At 36.7% G+C, this 22,732-nt stretch overlaps 1 long non-coding RNA gene across 1 annotated transcript in view; it reads right to left on the bottom strand.

Annotated features, from left to right (window-relative positions):
* The window catches only part of LOC100848699 (uncharacterized), a 128,727-nt gene that overhangs the window by 32,578 nt on the left and 73,417 nt on the right, over positions 1 to 22,732 (bottom strand). The window contains exon 5 of the long non-coding RNA XR_009495352.1: positions 9,520 to 9,596. This is a non-coding gene — a long non-coding RNA (uncharacterized lncRNA). The remainder of the gene's footprint in view (positions 1 to 9,519; positions 9,597 to 22,732) is intronic.

The raw sequence follows: 22,732 nt of genomic DNA on the forward strand, positions 1-22,732 counted from the left end.
TAACATCACTTTTATTTTTATTTTGGGATTTGTTTCCAAACAATGCTTTTAAAAATTTGAAACCCATTTTTCTGCTATAATATTTTTTCCTCCAATTTTCCTTATTTCAAGTCAGGTTTGTATAAAAAGTATCTAGAATACAGAGAAGACGGAGAATAAATGATGGTAATCCTTTTGTTTCTGTGGCTGTACTGGCTACCACACCATCCCTCAACCTGCCAGGCATGCTCCTGCATTAAGGGCCTGGCATCCCTTGTGTCCTTGGCCTGGAAGCTTCCTCCCCAGGCAGCTCTGTAGCTGTTCCCACGTCTCCTTTAAGCCATAGCTCAAACATCCCTTTCTCGGGGAGGCCTCCATTGACCACTTTTATTACAGCAGAACAAATGTTTTCAAACTTTTTAAAACACCCTTTGAAAACTCTTGATGATAAACCCTTCATTCCCAAAGCTCCATTCCAAAGCAAGATATAAAATAACAATCGGTTTAACCCATCAATGGTTATGTCAGAAACATGATCTTAACCCTCACTGGTTTATTTTACCACAGTCAATTGACAAACTTTCTAAAGTGTTTACTGGTATATGCATAGTCCTTCTGGGTCATTGAAACAAAATAGATGCTACCCACTCTGCTTCTTCTGAGAGCAGAGCAGAAGATTCCTTATTGATCCACTTATTCAGTTCACTTCCTTATTATACACAGCATATCCACATCTATATCATTTTGCTATGAATCAGTCTAATTTTTAAAACTGTTTACTCCTAAATAAAAGTATCAATAAACTAGAATAATGTAGAACTATTTGCCTTACAAAACTGCTCTCTAAAAGAATATGTTTTAAACTATGTAACATTTAACATTTGATTATCCCAAGTAAGTCTTTAAAAAACAAGCAAAAAACCCTCAACAAAGAATCACAGATAATAATCACCATCAAAGAGATATCCAAGACTTTATAAGTCAGGTGCTTTCATTCACATTCAGCAGAGAAACTCACTTTTCCCTGAGTATGTTGTTTCAATATACAATTTAATGTGATTACATTTCACAGATCAGGGTTAAAAGTGTCCTTGCTAAAATACACAGCAAAGTCCATGACTTAACAGCACTTTTCCAAGGCAAACTTGGTAAGTCATTACTATGCATCATCAGTTTCTTAGAAGATCTTAAGTTTGTCAAGCTACTTACCTAGTCTTTTTCTAAAACTACTAACATACTTCAGACTTTCCAAAGTATATTATTTCTAGCTCCTATACTGAAGGCATATAGACGGCTTACCTTTCCCCTCAACATCTATTTTTCATTAAGTTACATAATAGACATCTTTTAGGTTTCAAGATGCTTCTGTATAGAGGAATCAATACATTTTTCAACACAGCAAATAAGTAAATGCTTACAGGCCACAAAATGATGAGATGCCTCATTACATAATATAATAGGATAGAATAAATTCTCCTAACATGTAACTGATTTTTGAAGAGTAAGTCATGTACCCCAAACTATACTTTAAACCTCCTGGCTACCTAGTCCATCTAGTAAAATCCTTGAGTGATTTACCAATGATACATCTAAAGACCTAACTCACTTACAAAGATAACTATTTTAAGCACTGTAAGAACTGATTTTAAGTGAAACTCACGATCTCTAAAATATATACATATATATATAAATTCAGTGGCCATTTGCTTTTTCATTATAATGTTAGTTATCCTATAGTACTCAATTATCTAAGATAAAAGGCACAGCATAGTATTTAGTCTTCTAACATACAAAGAAGAACTATATTCATCACATATGATGAAATACAGCTTCTTGTTCTTGAGGGCTAGACCTGAGCTGTCCGATATGGTAGCCAGTAGCCACACATGTCTGTTGAGCACTCTGTAATATATCTAGTCCAAACTGAGACACACATCAGTGTAAGATACACATTAGATTTCAAAGACTTAGTATGAAAAAAATATAAAATATCTCACTAATAATTTTATGTTGTTTATATGTTGAAACAATATTTGACATATTGGGTTAAATAAAATATTAAATTCATCTGTTTCTTTTTACTTTTTTAATGTGGCTACTAAAAATTTTAAATTGCATACATGTCTCACATTTTATTTTATTTGAATTTTTGACTGTCCTGAGTCTTTGTTGCAGTGCGCAGGCTTTGCTGCCTAGCAGCATGTGGGATTTTAGCTCCCAAGCAGAAATTGAACCCATGTCCCCTGTACTGGAAGGCAGATTCTTAACCACAGGACCACCAGGGAAGTCTCGCTTATATTTTATTTTTATTGGAGAGGACTTGTTTAGACTAAAGTGGACAAAAGGCACAGTCAGAGGCCAGCTCCACAGTGTATCATAAATATCCTGCAACCATACTACTTTCTAAGGTTTTGAGGTTATTAGCAGATAATCAAATCCCACAAGCAACAGAAGACTAAGTCTATGTGAACTCAGTTTGTAATGAATACAATAATAAATTTACACATTTAATGATATCATAGTGTTTAATTAGGTAACTTGGTAACCACCTGCTGTAACTGTCTTTAAAATTACTATCAATAGTATTGTTTTGACATAGCTAAAGTTCATAGATTTTATTTTTTATTATCTCACTTCTATAAGTACTATACTGAATATTCTTATAAATAGTTAACTGTCTACTGAATACCTTGATTTAGATATAATGGGCATTTCAAATTCATTATGTCAAAACTGAAATCATTATCTTGCTGTTAGGAGTCTATTCTCTACGGTATTTCTGTGTGCCTCAGAGTAGGAATGGTCTATCCCTCCAGGTTAGAGGGCATACTGTTCCCTGACAAGGATAATAAAGATAATGTCATCCTCTGAGACAAGGTTGGCCAGTTTTGCTAGTAGGCTTTTACAAGCCTGGGAGGACACAGATCCACCTGCATCTGAGGGCATGGCATCACCCTGAGCCTCATTCTGTACTACAGGACTTGGGGAACCAATATGAACATGCAGATTATACTGACTACTTTGCTATGAGCAATAAACTGTCTAAATCTGACTGGGTTCATTGTTTCCTTCTTACAGGAATCTACAGAGTGTGGTGAGCCAGCCTAGCAGCTGCAGCTGCTTAAGAACTCCTTAATGCTCCTCCTTCCTTTGTGTCCTCAGTCTTCATACAAGCACCTCTGTCTACTCCACTGCCCAAGTCAGAAACCTGACCATCAGTCTTGACTCTTGCCCCTCATTCACCATATCCGGAGCATCACCATGTCTGAATTATTCTACCATCTAAATTTCGACTTCCCCTGCCTTCACCCTGGTTCGCATCATTACCCGCTCTCACCTACATGCCTAATTTGTGTCAGCGTCCCTAGCGTTCCCCTACTTCACCCATTCTTCGCGTTGCTGCTGTAATGATCTGGTTATGTCATTTTATTGCCCTCAGGATAAAGCCCAAACTTGTCAAAGTTACGAAGTATTTTAAGGTCAGAATTTATGTCGAATGTTTCTTGGAATTCTATTTGTGATTATATTACTGGGAGGAAGGGGGAAGGAAAACAGAAAGAAAGATTAGCCCACTTCTAACATCAAAAACTGTGGAGCAAAATGTAAGTTGGGTGGGGTAGACCTTAGTTAATTCATCAAAACTTCTCTCTTCCTCATTCATGAGCATAGCTGAACTCTAAGACTTTCCTCTGTTAGAACTGGTAATGAAAAGGGGGTCCAACACAGTCAAGAAGGGCCATTTTTATTTTATTTTTTTGCCAGCCACATTTATTCTGATGAAGAGAATGCTCAGGTTATAAGCAAACATGCCCTTCCTGTTACTAGACTCAGAAGAGGTGATTGGTGTCAAATCTATCTTTTCTTTTGGTTCAGGGCATTCAAAAAACAGGCCTCTTTTCTTTTTTTTCCTTTTAAATGATATTTTAAGCATGCTTCATTCAGATATATCATGTTGACTGAACTGGGGAAAATTCAAATAAGATTATCCTGCTTCTTGTTTGGTCTAGCTCCTATTTTTCATGACTTAGCTCAAATTTTCTTTCAGGAAACCTTCTCTGACTCCCAAAGTACAGTTACATGTCTTTCCTATGTGCTTACTCATGTTTTAGCATTTAATTTCTTGTTGTTGCTATTTAGTCAATAAGTCGTGTCTGACTCTTTGAGACCCCATGGACTGTAGCCTGCCAGGCTCCTCTGTCCATGAGATTTCCCAGGCAAGAATACTGGAGTGGGGTGCCATTTCTTTCTACAGGGGATCTTCCTGACCCAGGGATCAAACCCCACATCTGGCTGGCAGACAGAATCTTTAACACCAAGCCATAATACTGAGTATTAATCTCTGGTAATCTCCTTGAAGACAGTGTGTTTAACTCATTATCTATACCCTCTATGTTATACCATCATGCCTGACATATAGTGGATACCCAATAAATAATTATTTACTTTAAATATATAATCAGATCACACTTTCAAAAATCAGAAAGGGAATTGTAATCTTGAAGGGAAAGAAACCAAAGGAAAGGGATTTTAATTGTAGAGTTTTTCTTATCTTCTAACATATACTCAAACACACATACACACATACTGGTATGCCAAAACACTAAAGTTCTCCTAATTTCAGTACCCTTCCACTGTGAGGTTTGAAGTTACAGAGCCATTAGACGCTTTCATGAGAAAAAGAGAAAATGTATTTTTTTTCAAGGATTTATTCATGTAAGGCAGATTTTGATTTAATCTATATGTAACTCAAGTCTGCTTCCAGGCCAGGAGCACAAAGATGGTGAAGCTAAGATGACAGTTTAACTGGACACTTAACTTCATCTAACACTTTAGGATGAAAGATCCTCACATCTGCTTACTAGCCTTTTCAAGAGGTATTTTTGGCCCCTGGTTAGAATTTTGAGAAGAGAAATTTTAAATGCTGCTGAGCTTTCTTCCAAGACTTTACCCAGGGCAGCCAATGTAGCCCCTCAAAAAACAAAAAAGAGAGATCTTTAAGGCAATCGGTATAGCACAGTAGGTTTTAAGAATGTCTATGATCCCAGCAGTGTGAATAGCTTAGGGAGACACTGGTATCCTGGTAATCACTAGTTGGTTACCCTAATTTAAATTTTCAGAGTTTTCTTTGGCCAATAGCTGAATTATTGGTTATAAAATGATTTTCAGTAAGATCATTCTAACCTGGTTCTTTTAGATTATTAAAAGCAAAGTTCTTAAACTCACAGAGCATTTTCCTTCGTATAAAGAATAAGTATATCAAGCCCAGGTGCCACAACTACTGAGCCCACAGGCCACAGCTAGAGAGTCTGTCTGTGCACCACAATGAAAGAGCCCACATGCAGTAACCAAGACTCATGCAGCCAAATAAAGGAATATTTTTAGAAAGAAAAACAAAGACTATCACCACACTCACAGATAAATCTGGGTTCTAGTAATGACCCTGCAATTTGCTGTATGAACTTGGAGTAATAATTTTAAAACTTCTGAGCCTCAGCTTCCTTTTTGTGGTCAGGATTAATTAAATAACAATACAATGTATCCATAACATTACCCACTACTCTGTTCATGCTCAATAAATGGCAGTCATAATTTTCACAAGATTCTTAATAGCATGAGTTAGCAGGCCAAACCTGTCCACCCCTGTTTTATAAATAAAGTTTTATTGGGCCACAATCACAATCATTAGTTTATGTTTTGTCTGACATGGAACAACAGACTGGTTCCAAATAGGAAAAGGAGTTCATCAAGGCTGTATATTGTCACCCTGCTTATTTAACTTATATGCAGAGTACATCATGAGAAATGCTGGACTGGAAGAAACACAAACTGGAATCAAGATTCCCGGGAGAAATATCAATAACCTCAGATATGCAGATGACACCACCCTTATGGCAGAAAGTGAAGAGGAACTCAAAAGCCTCTTGATGAAAGTGAAAGCGGAGAGTGAAAAAGTTGGCTTAAAGCTCAACATTCAGAAAACGAAGATCATGGCATCCGGTCCCATCACTTTATGGGAAATAGATGGGGAAACAGTGGAAACAGTGTCAGACTTTATTTTTCTGGGCTCCAAAATCACTACAGATGGTGATTGCAGCCATGAAATTAAAAGACGCTTCCTCCTTGGAGGGAAAGTTATGACCAACCTAGATAGCATGTTCAAAAGCAGAGACATTACTTTGCCAACAAAGGTTCGTCTAGTCAAGGCTATGGTTTTTCCAGTGGTCATGTATGGATGTGTGAGTTGGACTGTGAAGAAGGCTGAGCGCCGAAGAATTGATGCTTTTGAACTGTGGTGTTGGAGAAGACTCTTGAGAGTCCCTTGGACTGCAAGGAGATCCAACCGGTCCATTCTGAAGGAGATCAGCCCTGGGATTTCTTTGGAAGGAATGATGCTAAAGCTGAAACTCCAGTACTTTGGCCACCTGATGCGAAGAGTTGACTCATTGGCAAAGACTCTGATGTTGGGAGGGATTGGGAGCAGGAGGAGAAGGGGACGACAGAGGATGAGATGGCTGGATGGCATCACTGACTTGATGGACGTGAATCTGAGTGAACTCCGGGAGTTGGTGATGGACAGGGAGGCCTGGCGTGCTGTGATTCATGGGGTTGCAAAGAGTCGGACACGACTGAGCGACTGAACTGATCTGATCTGATCTGATGACTACATCTGAACTACAATGACAAAGTTGTGCAGAGTAACAACAAGATTTAAAACAGAGACTACATGGCCCACAAAACCCAAAATATTTACTATCTGGCCTTTTACAGAAACAGTCTGCTGACTCCTACTTACAATAAATTTCACTAAAACTTCTAAAATAATATTATCACCTTGTAGACTATTAATAAACCATTAATAAAGCTTTCCTGGCTTTAATATACTCAAAACTTTGTAATAAAGTGCAGTGCATTTAATCTCACAAAGATAATGGCTCATCTAATGGCTCTTTCATCTGTCCTCAATAGTGAATGGATGTGGCTGGGAAAAGTCTGACAGGAATGGCTATACAAAATAATAAGCAAAATCTAACTCTTTGTAACAAACTGATAAGTTTAAGTATATTACTTGCACTTCTATATTCTAGGCTTAATGAAAAAGATAGGAAGGCAGGATATTAGGTTCCCCGTTCAGCCTCCACTGACTTCATTTCCACTGGTCTCTAGAAGTACTAATTAATAAAATCTTTCTAGGAAAACAGTACCTTATAGCACTGTAACATTCTTCCAAAGGTAAAATAGAACTTGAGTAGTGTTATCCAGTGGAGGCTATCCCTGAACAACTACTTCCTATCCGAACCGAAGTGTTTATATTAATAAATGCAACTGGATAAGAATTCTCCTGCAACCTAGAATTCTCCTGATACCCTGCATCTCTACTTTCATTTGAAAAAAGTACTCCTCAAGGGAAGTAAGTCCACATTGCTTCCCTGCTCTCGACCCGCTAAGAGTAATGACTTGCCATCACACTTAGAATAAAGTCCAAGGGCTTCACTGGGGTCCCGATTAGGCTGTACTGTGCCTCTGCCTAACTCTTAACCTCATTTCCTACCACTCTCCTCCTCTACCCACTGTGCTTCTTACTAACTCCTGAAGACATCAAACATAAGCCTCTGCATTTGAGTCATTCCACTTCCAGCTACACACTTCCGATATGTAGCTGGTCTGGGAAACTCAGCTACATTTCCGATATGGGAAACTCATATGGTTTGCTTCCTCACTTCAGATTTCTGCTCAAGTATGGCCTCCACAGAGAAAACTTCCTTGACTGCTTTTTCTAAAGTAGGATACTATGTTATTCTCTACCCATTTAATCTGCTTTTTTTTCCCTACAGCAAATCAAATACATATTTACTCATCTGTTGCAATATATATATGTGTGATGAGGACCAAGATTTCATCTCATTAACTATTTTATCCCCAGAGCTTAGAACAATGCCTGGCAACAGTGAATTATCACTGACAGGGAATCTACTGAATTAACTATGTGAAAGATTTGACTATTCAAGGAAAGCTTTCAGCAAATGCAACTGACAGTGGAATAAGAAGACCAGTAATAGTAATGGTGGCCATGTGAATCTAGAATACTCACAGATGGAAAGGTAGAAGGCTGAAGGAACTAGATTAGCATCGGAATTAGAGTAAGATTTTTAATAGCTAGAGGATAGTAGGCAGGATGGAAGGAAAAAGAATGAGACCAGGCCACAGATGGCAGAAGCCTGAGAAAAATGGAGAAAAATCTCTTTTTATAATCCCATTCACTCCCTGTCATTCTCCTTCCTCTCACGTTTCCTCTAGCAATATTGCATGCTAAGTCACTTCAGTGGTGTCCAACTCTTTGTGACCCCGTGGACTGTAGCCTGCCAGGCTCCTCTGTCCATGGGATTCTCCAGGCAAGAATACTGGAGTGGTTTGCCATGCCCTTCTCCAGGGGTCTCCCTGACCCAGGCACCGAAGCCATGTCTCTTATATCTCCTGCATTGGGAGGTGTGTTCTCTACCACTAGCGCCACCTGGGAAGCCCTTATGCACCACTTTTGCCACCTCTCTTCCTCGTCCTCTTTTGCTTCCTCAGTCATAAATTGTTTTTCACTTGTATATTGCCTTCACAAGGTTTTTTCTTGTGAATCAGTGGCCTGAGTAAAAGAAAAGATCTCTAATGAGAAACTCTTAAAGAGTATATTTGATATTCTTTAGATGCTAAGAACACCAAAATCAGCATCAACATCAGTATCAGTACTGATGATCAGTACATTGATGATCAGTATCAGGTACTCATCATCAATGCAACAGACTGAAAAACAAACGTGAAGGCACTCCCTTTCACCTCCTACATCAAGAATCCCGACTGCTTTGGGAATTCATCTGTTTAATGTTCTTTTCTTCCTTCTCCAGAACATATCTTTAAAAGATAATCATCATTTTTAGTTTTACTGAGGTATAACTGACATATAGATAATTGCACATATTTTAATGTATATATTTTGATGAGTTTGGACATGTGTGCACACATCACCACAATTAAGGTACTACAAACATATCTAGACTCTCAAAAATTTCCTTGTATTCTTTTGTGGTTTTGTGCTGTTGTAAGAGCACATAAAGAAAATGAAAGTGAAAAACATGAGATTTATCTTCACCATTTTAAAGTGCACACTATCATATTTTTAACTATGGGCACTGTGTTGTACAACAGACTCAACATATTTGACTTCTATCCTCAAACTGCTTTTAAAACTTATGACACACCCACTAATGTATGCTGGGCCTAAACCCTAGGCCTAGCATTACCTTGTTTTATTAAGTTGACCCCAGTGCTGATACAAGCTAAAACAAAAGAAAACTGACAAGCAGTCTCGTCAGACTCATAAATGATTGTGTACATGTGCCTCTTCTCAGCTCTCATCAAATGACACTGGGCTCGGTGTTCAACTCGACTCTTTGAAGGATAATTTCTGACACATTAGCAGCAGCCAACATAATAATATATATTAATTTCAGTCAAATACCTCTCAAAATATAATACCCCAGAACATCAACTTACTCATTTTAAATTCTTCCATAGGAGTCTACAGGAAGAACATGATCTCTGTAATCCAAAAGGAGTCTTGAGAAAATAAACTGTAAAAAAAAAAAAAAATTTAGGAGGAATTCATAATAAAGTTCATGTTTTGCCCATTAATTTTAGATACCAAAGAAAAATCAAAGCGAGGAGAGATGTTTTTAATACCAAGCATATTTACAAGTAATAAGGCATTAAGATTTATAAACTAACATGATCACCTACTTAAAGCTAATCAATATATTCAACAACAAACAAGATACTTGTCTTAAATGATTTATTCCATTATTTTGGTACCTATGCTTAAATTAATTCCAATTACAACTCTATATTCAAGACTTGAGAGAGAAAAAAGTTAATTACGCAAATTAAAAATCAAAAGCCTAGAGTATTAATCTCCTCTACACATACCCCTGTTTCATCTCTCCAACTCTCCAAACCCACACTCCCTGTCTCTGTCATTGTACCTTCAAGCCCGTACTATCAAGTCCAATAGGGTTGGTGTGAAGTTAGTGTAAAGTATGTATAGCTAGCAGTATGACTTTATTATTTGTTTTGCTTAGTTCCAGGACTGAAGAATGCCAATTTCAATGCAAAGGGTGGTCATTTGTGCATGTATATCTCTCTTCCCACTCCTCAATGAAGCTGTGACTTCAGTGATGTTCAAGAGTGCAAAATACAATAACTGTTTGTATTTATCCGTATTAATGTCACAATATATTTACTTTGGAAGGGATAGGTCCAAATTTAGGTTAGCAGCCTACTCTGGCTTAAAACAGAACATATCTCCCTAAGGCACTCTCCTTCTGAAATAATTCATTACCATAAAAGTTAAGTATTTACAGGACAAAAACCTGAAACAATAGTAAGAGCAACAAAACATTCTGCTTTTCATTTCCACTAACTTGGTGTTAATGAAATGTGACACTGCTATTAGCATAGTATAATATGAAAAGGTGTCCAATGTACAAAGATAATATGAAAACTCCTTCCCTGGTGGTTCAGACAGTAAAGAACCCGCCTGCCAGTTCAGGAGAAGCAGGTTCAAGCGCTGGGTCAGGAAGATCCCCTGGAGAAGGGAATGGCTACCCACCCCAGTATTCTTGCCTGGAAATTCCAAGGACAGAGGAGCCTGGCGGGCTACAGTCCATGGGGGTCACAGAGAGTCGGACACAACAGAGCAACTAACACTAATGACAAAAGCAAAACAAAAATAGTTCTCTTTCCTTTTCATATGCCCTTTGTGTTAGCTGAAAAGCATATGACCTTGTTATCTACATGCTAGAATAAAGATATAATATATACATAAAGATATATATAATAAAATTGGTTGCCAGTGTGCCTAGAAGGAGGCTTCAAAAATAACCAAGTAGAATTACTTTTCCCAGTGCCCCATAAATGATACATTATACAGGACTCAGTTCTTACTTCTCTGTGTTAGAAGCTGTACTAAATGCAGTTAAACAAGAGAAAAAATATCTAAATAACTCTCAGAAGTGGCATACATAGATATTAGATCTTTGTTGAAATCTCAAAACTTACATTATCCAAAGGTTTAAATCACCTTTAAAACAGTATTAAAATTCTAAACTCATGTTGTGTTTATTTTTTTTTAAGTAGATGTATATTCCTAGCAACATGTTTGTATCTGATGTTACTCATATACATAAAAGTATATAGTCATTTTAGGGATTAATAGAAAACCAGACATCTGCACAGAACATTTCCCTCATTAGATATTATCATGTTAGCAAATTTTCCCTATTTTTTATTTTACTACAAAATAAAATGAGCTGATTTTTACCCTCAAGTTTCTCTATAATGTATACTGCCAATAATGCAAATATTTTAATGGCACATTAGAAGAATCTCATTTTCCTCTAAAAATCACTACAGCATTTAGCCCTGAAGAGACCTAATAACACATACAAAAAAATCAAGATATGACTATGGCACACTGGCATACCAGTTACCACTTAACAAATATTACTTTAATCATTACTTTTAAACTAAAAGCTATCTTTTCTTAAAATCTCAGTCAAGATCCCATCGGTCATTAGAATGTTATTTGGCCTCTTCCTAAATAAGTGCCAAATTGAATCAATTACACAAGAATCAATTAGCAAAAAACTATATACAAATCAACTGTCTTAACTACCAGCCAAACTGTATATTCAAAAAAGTAACTCTCTTCTGTCAGAATGTCACATTTGGGGTTCATGGGGGTATAAACTGATACCTTTCTAGAAAGCAATTTGGAATAACATTTATAAAATATTACTGTTTATTTTCTTTGACCAGTAACTCTATTCCTAAGAATTAACGTAAAGAAATAATCAGAAATAAAGTTTATATATATATATAAAGATGTGTATTCCAACCTGACTTACTAGAGCAGAAGGACAAAAAAAAAAAATGCAAAGCTCAAAACAAAGCTTAGATTTAAAATAAATACCATGCAGCCATTTAAATCACAATTATGAATAAAATGTTATGACTTAAAATTCTCAGCACACATACATAAACCATACCAAAATATTTACAGCAATTACCTGTGGTTGGCATCATTATAGGTTATTTTTATATACCTCTTTTGTATTTTCAGGAGCTAATACTGCTATTCAAGAATATTTTAATATCCTATACTGAACTATTATAAACTAAGGGGTTTTGTTAGAAGTCATTTCAGTGACAGTCATAGACCATTTCACAAGCACAGAGAAGAAAAGATGGCTGGTCAAAAGTAGATGACTGTCATCAGCTAGCTTTTCCTCAAGCACCAGGAATACTGCTATAGTTCCCCTGCTAATATCCATCAGTAATCAAATTAGTAGAGCACTCATGTTAACAATTTGTATTTCCATCTGAGGGTGAATTTATTTAACAGATAGCTGTTTTTCCCAGTAAAGACAGTTAGTACAACAAACTTGCATGGGATAGGAACAAATATTTACTGAGTAAGTTAACTGCTGCTGCTGCTAAGTCACTTCAGTCGTGTCTGACTCTGTGCGACCCCACAGACGGCAGCCCAACAGGCTCCCCCGTCCCTGGGATTCTCCAGGCAAGAACACTGGAGTGGGTTGCCATTTCCTTCTCCAATGCATGAAAGTGAAAAGTGAAAGTGAAGTCGCTCAGTCGTGTCCGACTCTTCACAACCCCATGGACTGCAGCCCACCAGGCTCCTCCGTCTGTGGGATTTTCCAGGCAAGAGTACTGGAGTGGGGTGCCATTGCCTTCTCTGATATGTTAACTGACATGATGCTAAAAGCTTTTCTGTTGTTGGTGGTGTTCAGTTGCTGACTCTTTGAGACCTCACAGACTATAGCCCGCCAGGCTCCTCTGTCCTCCACTATCTCCCGGAGTTTGCTCAAATTCATGTCCACTGAATTGGTGATGCTATCTAACCATCTCATCCTCTGCCGCCCTTTCTCCTTTTGCCTTCAATCCTTCCCAGCATCAGGTTCTTTTCCAGTGAGTTCACTCTTCAAGTCAGATAGCCAAAGTAATGGAGCTTCTACAACAGCTCTTCCAATGAATATTCAGGACTGATTTTCTTTAGGGTTGACTGGTTTGATCTCTTTACTGTCCAAGGGACTCTCATGAGTCTTCTCCAGCACCACAATTTGAAAGCATCAATTCTTCGGCACTCAGGTTTCCCTGGTGGTTCAGACAGTAAAGAATCAGCCTGCAACGCAGGAGACCTGGGTTCGATCCCCCGGGTCGGGAAGATCCCCTGGAGAAGGGAACGTCTACCCACTCCAGTATTCTGGCCTAGAGAATTCCATGGACAGAGGAGCTTGGTGGGCTACAGTCCATGGGGTTGCAAAGAGTCAGATACCACTGAGTGACTTTCACTTTCAACCTTCTTTCAACTCTCACATCTGTACAAAACCATTGGGAAAACCAAAGCTTTACATACTTCAACACTTTACAGATTTCATTTAATCCTTGCAATATTGTAATGTAGGTATTATTATTTTTCAGAGGAGGGAACTGAGGCTCAGAGAGGTTAGGTAACTTATCTAAGTACACAAAGCTAGTAAATAATGACACTAGAATTTGAACAAGCTTTTCCATATACAGAACCTTCTAAAAATATCAGTGAAGGAAATAGTTAAACTGTAATGATGGGATTATTCATCCTGCATCAGATAATGCCCTTGAAAATATTTCAATTGTAAAACACTAAGTAAATAATTTTGAAACAGCCAATAGCTAATTCATTGAACATTAATAATAAACAGACTCCACATAGCCAAGAGAAAAGCAAATAAATGCTTCAAGTAATATTCAATAAGATAATGCCTAACATTAACTGTGTCTGGAAATTATAGGTGTTCAATAAATACAGTATTGAACCAAACTAATTGAGATTGGCTGATAAAAACAAAAATAGAAACAAATGTCTATCACTTTCCAAAAGCTATATGAACACACTCAAGTTACAAAAAATTAAATTTATTAAATTATAATATAATAGGGACTTCCCTGGTTGTCCAGTAGGTTAAGAATCCACCTTCCAAGGCAGGGGACATGGGTTCTATTCCTGCTTGGGGAACTAAGATCCCACAGGCCTCAGGGCAGCTAAGCCCACATGCTACAACTACCAAGCCCACGCACTCTGGAGCCTGCGTGCCACAAGTAAGACCTGACACAGCCACAGATAAATAAATATTATAATATATAATTAATTTATGCTAGACAACTGTTTATCATTAGGTAGAAAACGGAGAAGGGATTATATATTACAGAGTAAACATAAATCCCACACACAATGATGCATTTAGCTCCTAATAAATTAATACAACTTGATTAAGGATCTAGAAAGGAGATAAAATAATTGAGAAAGTTTCTATTTTAACTCTTAAAATCTAACCACTAAAAATTTTAACCTCAATGCTACTTTCCTTTAAATGAAGCATTCTAGGGACTTCTAGAAGGTTCCTGTTTGGGTAAAACTATTAGAAATCATAGCTTTTAATAATTTAAATAACCTGTTAAAATTCTGCTAACAAAGTCAGAGTTAAATGGCTATGGTTTTGGTTCACAAACACATGATATGAATAATTTTTGCCTATTTTTAACAATATATAAAACCTCTACCACTATACCATTAAGATAATTAAACTAAGTTAAAGCCCATGTGTTCTATAAACTTCCTAAGGTCAAAAAAGATGATTAAACTAAGTTAAGGCCCATGGGTTCTATAAACTTCCTAAAGTCAAAATCGTTGCTGGCAAAACACTAAGGGTCAGTTTTTCAAAAGCCAAAATAGACAAAGGAATTTAAATTGCTACAGATAATCACGGAGCAAATTTGGACTAAAGTAAGGAAAGTCCCGTGGACGGAGGAGCCTGGTGGGCTGCAGTCCATGGAGTCGCTGAGGGTCGGACACGACTGAGCAACTTCACTTTCACTTTTCACTTTCGTGCATTGGAGAAGGAAATGGCAACCCACTCCAGTGTTCTTGCCTGGAGAATCCCAGGGACGGGGGAGCCTGGTGGGCTGCCGTCTACGGGGTCACACAGAGTCGGACATGACTGAAGTGACTTAGCAGCAGCAACATACTAAATACATAAGTATACTTAAGCATATGTATATTTATTTATACATTTAAATATTTGTGTTTATGTATATATCTATAAATATATATAAGTAAATATTTATATCTATTTATATTTTTATATATTTATTTAATAATGCTATAGTACACTCTTAAAGACCAAAAATATACCCCTTTTAAGATAGAATGGAATTAAGACTGGGTGTGTTGATATTCCTGGAAAGTAGACCTATCTTGGGCTTTCCAGGCGGTGCTAGTGATAAAGAGCCCGCCTGCCAATGCAGGAGACATAAGAGACACAGGTCCAGTCCCTGGGTTGGGAAGATCCCCTGGAGGAGGGCATGGAAACCCACTCTAGTATTCTTGCCTGGAGAATCCCGTGGACAGAGGAACCTGGTGGGCTACGGTCCACAGGATCACAAACAGCTGGACATGACTGAAGCAACTTAGCACACACAGCACAGACCTTGCTCAGCCACTATTCAAATTTAAACCCTGGCACAGTCTGGATAACCTATCATGCATAATCAAGAAATTAACTAGCACCACCACCCAAGATCATTAGCAATGGTTTATTTTAAGCTTAAATGAGACTAACTTATAAAAATGATATTAGTATGCTTTATGTCTTCTTTGTAAATAACTGTAAATTATATAATCTAAATGAATAAACAGAAATAAAAGGTGGGTCCAAATTAGGATATTAATATTACCTATGATTATTAAACAAAATAGAATTATAAATAAGATTAAAAGGATCAATAAAATCTGTTGAGTTAAAGCCATAAAATTAACCTCCACTAATGATCTAGTAATTATATTTTTCAGGCAATTTTTAAAAATAATTTTATTTATTTATGGCTGTACTGGGTCTTCATTGCTGCATGGGCTTTTCTCTAGTTGTGGCAAGCAGGTCTACTCTCTAGCTTCAGTGCTTTGGCTTCTCATTGCGGTGGCTTCTCTTGTTGCTGAGCATGGGCTCTGGGGTGCACAGGCTTCAGTAGTGTGGCTCCCAGCCTCTGGAGCACAGGCTCAGTAGTTGTGGGGCGTGGGCTTAATTGCTCCACAGCATGTGAGATCTTCCCAGATCAAGGATCAAACCTGTGTCTCCTGAACTGGCAGGCCGATGCTTTACCACTAAGCCACCAAGGAAGTCCCTTTGTCAAACAATTTTTATGTAAAATTGTTGGTCAGATTGAATACTTGTGCAAGATTTGTAAATACAGATAAAACTTTAAACAGTTCAGAGAGTAAAAGTGGTTAAAATAAGAATCATACAGTAATTTCTGAAAATGTGCTAATAACTTGTCACAGTGAGTCAGATGCTAAGGTTTTATCTTACTCATTGTTAAATTCCCAGAACCAAGTATAGGGTCTGCAAAACTACAAGTTGTTAGTTATAACAAACTGAGGTTACATCCTTTAGCAAGTTTTGCCAGATTATTTTTTAAGAAGTTAAGATTTCCCATCCTGAATATTTTAGTGCACGTATGAGTATGTGAATTTTTCTGGGAAGAGGATTAATATCTTTCATCAGAGATTCAAGTGACACCAAAAAGTTAAAAGCTACAGATCTAAACAAAATACGGACATGCTGAATGTAGGTCATCACTGTCAAACACAGAGAGGTAAGGTAGCTCTAGAAATAGTTCAGAAGAGAACAGTCAGCTCTGGAAGGAAAAGAATGGAGTTTTCTGGTAGTATTTTTTCATTTGTTTATTGCCCTTGTTCTTTTGCCTGTGTTGATCAATATTAGAAAATTACTACAATTCTTCATTTAATTCAGTTGCACAAATGTAACCACTGATATAGTTACAGTATAGCATACTTTAGAAAGGCACACTACTGTTATGAAGTTAAATGTACCTACAATAAGATGAACAAGTTGAGGTTACACATAATATCTTACTAGATAATTATCTTTAGAATCTCAAGTTTAACTTATTAATATTCTTTTTATTAATTCCTGTAACCCTTGCTTGCTATAACTGAGTAAAATAGTGACTAAACCTCACATGATAAAGTAAGCTGGATCTCCTATTAACTCTCTCTTTACATATAATTTAAAATCTTCTTTTAAAATTATAAGTGTACCTATTCTGTAGGTGAACACCACACAGCCCTGCCCCACCAAGCTTATTCTATGTGCCAATCCTCATGCCAACTGTAACTAAAATGCTGTAATTCCACATCATTACATTAAGCAAGAGCCAAGTTGCGGATTTTACACTGTCTGATTACTAAGATCACATTAGCTTACTACCAATGGTTTAGTCACTGCATCAACTATGGGTATTAAATCTCTGGATGCAATGAAAGTTAACAATGCTATTTTTATGTCATGCAAAAAAAAATTCATTCAGTCTGTTTTCCCTTTTTGATTACAGTTCATTTAAGGGAAAAATGTTGCTGTATGGCTTGACAATGTTTTATGTGTCTTCGGCTGATAGAACACACAAAACGTTTGAATAGGCCCATTTATTTGAGCAGACGTATTAAATAATACTTTAAATGTGAACATGCATGTCATAAATTTTGTAGTCTCTTTAAAGTAGGATAAATCTGGTATTTAAAATAGTCTTTGTTCAAAGCCATTTTTTTTTCTAACAGTCATAAAGGGACTCTGATTTGTGCTGCATGAACAATGCCAGCATCATCATTTTAATGTTATCCATATGGGCTTCTAATAATAGATAAGAGTCTACATTTGTATTATATGTCTTAGAGACATTTAAAATCTAGATAAGGAAAGGCTGATTTCATTGGCCCCATAGTTAAAGGAAAGCAGACCCTAATTAAAAGAATTCTGTTCTGAATTAACTAGTTTGACATGTGCTAATTGACAGTTCCTGTGAAATGGTTCTAATTAAAGTCAATATGTCTTTTTCAATTAAAAGGAAATTAAGAATATACTAATATACATTAACAACTTAATCTGCCTTCAATATCCCATACATCAGCTGCTTTTTTCCCCCCTAACGTTATTGAAGAGCCATCTGACATGAATCATCTACTGTTTGCTTATGGTATCTCATTATTACTTCACACAAGCACAGGGGTAGTGTATGTCCCCTTGAGGAAGAGGATAACCTGCACATGCTTTAATTTTAAGATCTCCCAACTCTTAGTTCATTAAAAGTAAACCCACCTTTTTGAATTCAAAAAATGGACACTCTTAGTAAGAATCTTTGCTAACTGAAAACAAAGACAAGTGTTCTCAATTAGTTGGTCTTTTACTATAGGCCTTAGAGGTAATTGCATTCTGCTGGAAAGAAGGCTGGACTGTTTTCATCATTTGGCTTGATTCAATGCAAAGCTTGATCTGAGCAACATACAACAGAAAACATCTTTCAAATTAGGTTCTGTTTCCCAAGAGAAACTTCGGGGAAATCTCAGGTGGGAATACTTCGCATTGTATATGTAACAGAAAAATAGAAAGCAAGATCGCTCAAATGCCAGCACTAACAGAAGGCCCATCATATTCACTGAAAATGTAGCATTAGAGAAGCTGTTTATAGAAACATAATTAAATATTCAAATGTGCATTACCAAAGCTATGGTATTGGCAATGTTAATACTAGAGAAAGTAATATTAAACTCAAGCATCAATGTAAGTGAACACTGCATTAACATCACAGAGAGAACTATGGAAAAGATTAAAACTATTTGTTTCTTAATAGATCATTATAATTTCGATGTTTTAAGTATAATAAAAATATTTTTAAAGAAATTTTTTATACTATCCAGATACTATGTTCAGTCCTCTCACATGATATAGCTAATATTTTGATAGGCATTTTTTCATAACCCTCTTTTTCCAGCATTTAAATTCAACCATAGCAAACTATTTCACCTAAATTTACCAAAATTAGTCACGAATGTTTAATACAGATCAAAAAAAAAGGGAAACAAGTCATTTTCATTTTTATTCACTTACATTATTAAAGATTAAGCTTGCTAATACCTGTAGCATTGAGTATGTGTAGAAGAGCTGGACAGACAGTCAGCCTGCCAGTCAACCCAAGATCTCTTACTGAAAGTATTTTTTCCTAATATACTCTATTATTCTCTTCTGAGTAGTTACCAAAAACTTTGATGAGCATCACCATTTGTGGAATTCAACAGCTGAAGTCTAGTGAATTTTCAGAATAAGTAAATACATATTAACCCATGTTCAAAAAAGTACCTCCTTACATTATAATCAGATTCAAAAGTCCAAAAGCAATGCCACTTATCACCAAATATCAAGCCCCTGGTTTGATTTTCAGTCCTAGGATCCTGCTGCTCAAGCTGGTATAGACTGGAAAGGCTGCAGTGACATCACATACTCAGCTTTCTGAAATGGGAGAGAAGCCAATGCAGCAACTTCTCTGCCCAATGAAAGAGCATTGTCTGTAAGAGGCCTCCACAACATACGGCCCACACACAGCCATGAAGCAGTTGTTCATGACCCACCCACAGATTTGAGAAAGGGGAGCAAGTAGAAAGACAGACAATATGGCACCCATGTCAGCAGCAAGAGATAAGGCTGCCCCACAGACTCCACATCTCAGTTCACATGTTATAGTGACAATACTCCACATCTAAATTCACAATGAAAATCAATGTCATCTGTCAAGCCTTCCAACAAAGGCTTTCATTCACAGTATTGATGCTAGACTAGAATAAAAATTTCTTTAAAGGGAGGAGCTATATGGAACTGATACTAGGAAAACTCTGTAGCATTCATCTGACAGTTTATACTGTTCAAGCAAGTGATATTTATTGATGATTCTCATGGCTTATTTCCTCTGTAAGAACTTGTTTTCATCTTTTCCCTTGCTCCTGTCATTTAATTACCAATGAGTGACAATGAAACGTATTGCTCTTTTAAGAATGACCATGGAAGGGAGTGATATTATGGAAGATCACAGAGTATAAAGCTCTAGAGTCAGCCCCTTCACCAAAACAACTATTGAGCTGCAAGAACTGCTAGAATTTAGAACTCTGGCGTCTAATTGAACACATGGAGCATCCCAGGAAGTGCTTGACAAACAAAGAAGCCAGCAAATTTTCATGAATTGCAACATCATGCATAAGGACCAATAATCCTCCACTCCTGATTCAACCCTTTTAGCATCAAGGTGGACAGTAAGATCTTCTCCTTCAAAAAACCAGAGTTCTGTGTTTTGTGACCTGGCGGGTCACTAAGTGGCCAGCACAGAGGCTGGCCATTAATTCAAGCTTAATGGTTTGAACTGCTTCCCTGGCACCACTGAAGGAAGTTAAAGAGACAGAATTCCTTTTACACTTTTTAAACTCTTATTGTATCCAGGCATTTAAGGAAATTTCTGTCAGGTCACTAGCTGACCACAGAGATAACAGAACATAGACTTCAGTGACAACACAAGACTAGGAATATAGGCTTTTCAAAAAAAAAAAAATGTAGAAAAGTCACTAAACAAATGAACAACTGCAGACTTCATCATATAATAATAGTCTTTGGTGTAGTAGGAGAACCAGATTTTCAGAATTACAATATTCAAAATGTCCAGATCTCAACAAGATAATTACAAAGCACACAAACAAGTAGTAGGAATGCATCACTCATTCACAGGACATAAAAAGTAAGAAAGAAATTGATGGAAACCATCCTGAGGAAGCCCAGGCATTAACTTATAAGACTAAGACTTGAAAGTTACTGCTTTGAATATGCTAAAAGAGCTAAATAAAATCATGGACAAAGAATTAAAAGAAATTAAATTATTTTTAAAAATCAAAGTAGAAATTTGGTAATTGAAAAGTATTACAGGTAAAATTTAAATATTCACAAGACACATTCAACAACAGATTCAAGAAGGAGTCTTCAAATTTGAAGATAGGGCAACTGTTAACTGCCCAGTGTGAGGAATAGAAAGAAAAAAAGGAAAAAGGCTTCAGAGACTTATGGGACACCATCAAACATATTAACATATATATTATGAGAGTCCCAGAAGGAGAAAAGAAAGGAAAAAAGGCAGAAAAAAATATTTGAAATACTATCCAAAAACTTCCTAAACTTCATGAAATACATAAATACACACATCCAAGAACCTCAACTGGAGAAGAGAATGGCAACCCACTACAGTATCCTTGCCAGGAGAATCCCATGGACAGAGGAGACTGCCGGGCTACAGAGCATGGGGTTGCAAAGAGTCAGACACGACTGAAGCGACTGAGCACAAGAACCTCAACAAACTCCAAGCAGGACAAACTCAAAGAAATCCACATCGTGATATATTATTATCAAACTGCTAAAAGACAAAGATGGAAAGAAACTTGAAAGCAGCAGGAGAAAAGTGACTGATCACATCAATGGCTTCTCAAATGGCTTCTCAAAAAGATTAACAGTGTATTTCTCATCAAAAATCATGGAGACCAAATGGCAGTAGAACAATATATTTAAAGATTGAAAGGAAAAACATGTCAACCAGGAATTCTGCATTCAGCAAAACAACGCTTCAAATATAAAGAACAAATTATGACATTCTTAGCTAAATGGAAGATAAGGGAATTCATTACTAGTTATCTGCTCTATGAGAAATGCTAAAGGGAGTCCTTCAGGTTGAAATAAAAGGATACTAGACAGTAACCTAAAGCTACACAAAGAGATAAAGAACAATGGTAAAGGTAACTACACAGATAAATATAAAACCTAATAATGCTATATTTTTGCTACGTAACTTCTCTTTTTTATTTCCTATTTAATTTAATAAACAAATGTATAAAACAATAATCATAAATCTATATTAATGGGCATACAATGCATAAAGACACAATCTATGACAGTAATAACATAAAGGAGAAGATGGAGCCAGTTAGGAGTAGAGTCAACGTATGCTACTGAAGCTAACTTGGTATCAGTTCAAACTAGAGTTTTATAAATTTAGGATGTTAACTGTAATTCCCATGGTAACCACTAATACCTAAAAATATATGTAAAAAGAAATGGAAAGGGAAATGATATACAGAAAAAAAATCAAGCAAACACAAAATAAGTCAGTATTAGAGAAGCTGAGGAACAACAAAAAATAATACAAAAAACAAATAGCACAATTGCAGATATAAATCCTTCATTATCAGTAATTACTTTAAACGTGAATGAGTTAAGCTTGTCAATTGGCAGAATATTTTTTAAAAAACATAATACAGCTATATGCAGCTTTTAAGAGACGCATTTGAGACCCAATGACACAGATAGGTTAAGAGTCAAGGGATGGAAAAAGAAACTCCATGCAAACAGTAACCAAAAGGAAGCCTGGCTACCTATATCAGACAAAATTCATTTTTATAAACAGCAACCAAAAGGAAATCTGGCTACCTTTATTAATATCAGACAAAACTGACTTTACATACAAAACTGTTGCAAGAGACAAAGAAAGACATTTTATAGTGAAGGATCAATGCACTGCTGCTGCTGCTGCTAAGTCACTTCAGTCGTGTCTGACTCTGTGAGACCCCATAGACGGCAGCCCACCAGGCTCCCCCGTCCCTGGGATTCTCCAGGCAAGGACACTGGAGTGGGTTGCCATTTCCTTCTCCAATGCAGGAAAGTGAAAAGTGAAAGTGAAGTCGCTCAGTTGTATCCGACTCTTAGTGACCCCATGGACTGCA

Source organism: Bos taurus, chromosome 7 (genome assembly GCF_002263795.3).
Source record: "Bos taurus isolate L1 Dominette 01449 registration number 42190680 breed Hereford chromosome 7, ARS-UCD2.0, whole genome shotgun sequence".
In the NCBI taxonomy this organism is placed as follows: Eukaryota; Metazoa; Chordata; class Mammalia; order Artiodactyla; family Bovidae; genus Bos; species Bos taurus.